The following is a 6108-nucleotide window of genomic DNA, read 5'->3' on the forward strand; positions in this document are numbered from 1 at the left end:
CGAGAAAAATAAAAAAAAATTTCGCTTAGTTACTAACTTACTGAGATAGAAGAAATGCTCATTTTAAAAAAGTTCATTATTATTCGCTTTTTTAAAAAAATACAAAAATCAAAAAAATCTCCACCACCCCCAACTCCAACCCCCTGTACTCCAATTTTGACAAGTTCATCATATCAAGTGAAAAAAATAATGTTGATATTAGTAAATAGTAAAAAACAAAACTTACCACATGGGATAATTCTTATGACAATTTTATTGTATCCGTGGTTATGTGTAGGTGAATCGAAATGCATTAGTGTATGTATAGATGTGAGTGTGTATATACAGGCTAGGGGTGGGGTGGGGTGGAGTGGGGTGGATTGAACATACTATTAATAATAAGTTCAATTTTGACATTTATTAAACAATAAAAGTAGTCATGAATAATTAATACAGTTTTTATTTGAAATGTGTTATTATAAGGTTAAAGATTTTTTGAAAATTTAACTATTAAAATATCAGATGGGGTTTTGTGAAGATTTTAGTAATTTTTTTAGTTAAATTCATGAGTCATTTGAAGCTAAACCATCATGGAAGACCTGAAAGCACTGGACGGCTGTTTTGTCCTAGTATGGGACTCCTCAGCAATGTGTGCGAAGTTAAGCATTTGCTCATGAGACTGATAGATCCCGGGTTCGAATTTCAAGGGGTAGGATCGTGGATGTACACAGCTGAGAAGTCTCACAATAGAACGAAATGGCCGTCTAGTGCTTCCAGGTTTTTCATGATGGTCTAACTTCAATTGACTCATGATCTCAAAAATTGAAATTACTATATTATCTACAAAACCGTTCTGATATAAATACTTTTGTTCAAGTAAAATTACAAAAAGATTTCCACATTACACCTTTTTAAAATATACCCAATAGTTTTAATTATTATGGAGTTCGATCTTTCTTAGGTTCATAAGTACTCGTTGCTGAAATATCTCATATTAGGATGAAATAATTCAGCAGGTCTCTTTGTAACCTACTAATCTTTTCAAAAACTATTTTTATCATTTTAATTTGAAATAAATTCACTTGGTATTGTTTGGCTGGTATCTTCCCATTGAGGTTTAAGACTGCAATTGATCAGTCTGTTATTGACATATGTGCATACTGTGCGTATGCCTCGATATTGCCTTAATTTACAAGCTTTTTGTAGGTAATGATGGATAGTGGCTAGCAGTGGAATCCAGGACGCACGTTTCGTTCTATTTGGGATTCGCCAGCTGGATGTACCTGCATCTCAGAGTTGATGTTCACTTTAGGGAAGATACAAGCCAAACAATACAAAGTGAATTTCAACTTCACCCCATCGCACAAGCAAGTGGCTATCAGGACTCAGTAACTGAGTACATAAAGCTATGGCGTTTGAAGCGAATGGTACTAGATTCGAGTCCCAGAGTGAACATCAACTATGAGATGAAGATACATCCAGCTAACGAGTCCCAAATAGGAAGAAATGCGCGTCCTGGATTCCACTACTAGCCATTATCCGTCCTTGCTTAATTTGAAATAGTTTAGATTACTTGATTGTTCATATTCTTTACTGAATTTTGATTATTCTATTCAATTTATGTGAATTACCTTAACATAGTTAATAAATTTAAAGTTTTACAAACAAGGTTGAATAGTAATTAACAATGAAATCCTATAAGAACATTTCGTTCGAATTCAAAACTTATCATCTTGAAGTACATGTTACTTTTCAGAGTTGACAATCACTTCACTACTGAAAATCTAATCATTTCAGCTTTAAAATGCATCATCCATCTAGATAATCGAATACCGAATACTATGTATTTAACTAAGTTAAATCACTTACACTATAAATTACTATAGCAACAACACATTAGATGAAGCTTAGTTGCGAACAAACTAGTCAATAATATATGACATAATAATATTTTTTTAAAACTAAATATGATGAATAACTTCTGCACTCCTTTGTTGTTGTTGTTGTGTGGATTGCAATCATGGTAATTGTTGTTGTAATTCGATATACTACCAATGTTTATAGTGTAATAAATGTTGTTCTTTATTCAATACTGGAGAATATATGTATATAGATATGTACATGGGTGTGTAATAAACAAGTTGAAATGGATTAAGAGTAACATATGAGAAAGTCATTAAAACAACAACAGTGGCAACAACAACAACAACAACGGCTTGAATATTTCAAAACATTCACGAAGAAATAGCTCTGATTGGGTTAAGTTTATCTACAACATTCGAAATGCTTAAAAAGTGTATTGTATTCAATACTTTCAAGTATTTGTTTTTCTTCGATTTAATGAGTGAGTACTATATTATACTGGAGTATAATTTTTTATAGAAGATGTCCCAGCTATAAATAATATTGATTGTTGTGTGTGTGTGTATATATTTCCTTCTAATCCTAAATATTTGACTGTGAAACATTAATAGATGTTCGTCGTTACGTTAACTCAGTTATCTAGTGTAGATGTAGTGAACACGAACACAAGTGGGGACAATCGAATGTATTTGACACAAAATTACAGGACTAGTTAATAAAATCTAACAATCAAATAGTAAATATGTAGCTTGCAAAATGTCGATCAATTGTCTCATAATGACTCAGACTTCATTGTTCTTGCATTTTCATGGAAATTGCATTCTATTTTCCATTCTTTACTGCTCGATCCTCTTGTTTCTCTACTGCCAGACCTTCTATTCATGATTAACATCATCTACTACTTATGTCAATATAAGTAGCACACACCACATAAATATATATATATATTAACCGGTTGTCCGAATAAAGTTAAATAGGGTGAGGTTCAAATATCTGACATAGTGGTTGAAAGTTAAACATCTTAACCACTGAGTGACCGTTTATAGACTAACTTCAGATGAATGAAATGAAATCTTTAGTTAGAATAATACTTCAATATAAAGCACTTAGGAACTAGATGGAATGGAAAAATGAATACAACACATTTATTGTACTATGCAAATGTTATGAATCACTTAATTACACATACATTTTATCAGCTTAGGGTTGTGGACATTGTTGAGTTAAGATTGATATCATGGATGGATCGGTGCTAGATAATCATTGAATAACTGGAAGTACTAGATGGCCGTTTCGTTCTAGTATGGGACTCCTCAACAGTGTGAATCACAATTAAAACTTAACAATTTTGACTTAATAAGATGTGTATAACTTGAATTAGCATTGAATTCTTTGAACTATGAACGCTAATCAATTCAAATTTTGTCTTTATTAGTATCTGTGGGGTAAGAGGAAGTGACTGTGGTGATCGTTGTATTTTACAGTTTGCATTCTAGACTAACTTTAATTAGATGACTATTAAAAACCTGATTGCCATAAACATCTGTTTCGTTTAAATATATATATTTCTCCAGTAGTATCTGTTTACAGTGTTAACTAGGGTAAAATACAATCGTTTCAGATTTGGCGGTATTAACGTTTAAACTTCTAACTGCTATCAATTCTTGATATAGTGTAATGATTATGCATTACAATCGATGACAAATAGTTCACCCTTCCAACATGTGACTAAATTCCACCAATCAAGAATGAAGATTTTTAATTCATGAAGGAGTACTATTGAGAAGTTCGATAATAGGACATAACAGATGTTCAATACATAGTAACATTCAACGTTACTTAATTCCTGACAAATTCTACCTACAATGAAGATAAATTACTTGACAACAAGAATGAAATGAATTGTTTTTTACGATTAAACAATAGGATGTTTGTTTAAATGAGTTTTTTTAACTTTTCTAATATTGTATGGCCAGAGAACAATTTTAAACATTCTCTTTCTTTAGACTTATAAACTGATTGACTCAATACCCATACATACATTGTACTACAAAAAATATCAAATATTGTTTCTCTCAAATAAGATTTAACTACATTGTTATAAATGACTTATATACAAGACGGCCTACTTGAATATCTGGACTATCTGTTTTTGACATCTAGATATTTCAACAAGTTATCTGTTTCTTTGTTTGTTTTAACAGATCATTATGTCAATTAATTGCATAATCTATTCAGGTGCATTTGTGAAGTGTTTGCGATGTTCCTCTGTACAAATTAAGAAAGAGTACAATCAGAAACATTGTGTTTGCTGGCAATATGCATTAAAAAGAATGTACATGATTCAGATGTGGATTGACTGAACTGCTAACATCTAACTAATTGGCGATCGATCATTATTTAACATGAAGATCGATCAAGAAATAAGAAATGGGAGACTTGTTGAAATACTTTGTGGTGACAATTCTATATTGTACCAAATATATAATATTGAATAAAGCCACTAATAGTAATTATAATCAATATATCTAATCTTCACTTTTGAAATCTCCAGAAAACTGAATCAAAAATCGGATAACTGAGATTTCGAGTTATACTTTAAGTATAAAAGAACTATTGAGATATCATTGAGTTAATTAAAATGAAATAAATGAATACGATATGATGGAGAAGAATTGTAGCTCAGATGGATGATTTTGATAGAGTTTTATTCTCTGAGCTAGATGGTTTTGGTCATGGAACTTTCATCGTTCTTCTGAACGATATTATCAGCACAAACTTCAAGTAGAACTCTAAGATGTAAGTACATCCAACTGACGAATCTCAAATAAAACGAAACGCACATGTTGATTTCTACTATTAGCCTAGACAAGCATGACATTGATCACCACCCAGTGATCAATCAATTGTGATTACATCTCAGTCCTACAGGAGGTTAGACACGGCTCGGATAGCTCAGTGGTAACGTCTCTAACTGTGAAGCTGGGTAACACGAGATCGAATCCGCCAGAGAGCATCAGTTCCCTCAAGATTACAGGTACACCTTGCTGACGAGTGCCAAGTAGCACGAAACCCGGGTCCAGGGTTTCCTGTTGACTACCTCCAACCACCATCTAAATTTCAATACATAGTGCCCGCAGTGTCGAGTCACCTAGACTGGTGGCCGCATTGCAACATGATCGATAGCATTCGATCTGCACTAATAAGGACTAGACAAGCATGACATTGATCACCACCCGGTGATCAATCAATTGTGACTATTAGCCATTATCCATCTTTGATATGAATTGTGATCAAAACGATTTTAATTTGTACGTTAATTATAAAACAAATAAATTGCTTATTTACAGTTTTCTAATCAATGCCAATATTCTACTGAATTTGACAAGAGAAAGGAAAACAAAAAACGCTATTCACGCAATCATTTTTACTTATAACCAATCAAAAGATAAGAAATATAAAGTGACAAAGGGGTGGAATAAATATTTATATACAAATTGATACTACGCATATTTCATCCTGTGGTCTTTCTTAAATTATCCAATCACAAACAAGATATTTCATACCATCGTTGCATATGGTAAAAGTAGTATACAGAAGTAACAAGTGAAACATCAATTCTTTTATATTGTTGCCCAGGCAACTTAAAGATAGAAAAATAGGGAAAAAAATATAGAAATTTAAAACCAATTCCTAAGAAGAAAAGAAAAATCTGAAAATTGATTTTAGATTGTAACAAATTTATCATTATTACTAATGTACACACAGACACATACACACATATATAGATACATAGAAGCACATTATTTCATGCATGCAAACACAACATCACCTATTTTTGGAATAGACAAGAAGGGAGCAACAAAAGGAAATGTGATGTAGAAAATGAAACCTAAGAGTTAGTGAAACATTTTAAGCTATTCTTTAATGTGAATCGTAAACATAATTGGTCATAGGAGTTAACGAAGAAAGTGTATCTATCTGTATACGTATTCGCGTGTGTACACATGTTTAAAATCTATGGTGAACAAGTGTGATTAAACAAATAAACACACACACACGTACAAAGAGAAACAGGCCGGTACACATCTCACTTTACAAGAATAAATATTGAAGAAAAAAAAACTTGTGCATATACAAGCATCGTATATACAGAAATATACAAACACTGTTTGATATATTATCAATTTTTGTTGTAATACTCTCATTTTACATTCCACATTGAACATCATCAACATCATCATCGTCATCATCATTATCACCATC

This window comes from Schistosoma haematobium, chromosome 5 (assembly GCF_000699445.3).
Source record: "Schistosoma haematobium chromosome 5, whole genome shotgun sequence".
Classification (NCBI taxonomy): domain Eukaryota; kingdom Metazoa; phylum Platyhelminthes; class Trematoda; order Strigeidida; family Schistosomatidae; genus Schistosoma; species Schistosoma haematobium.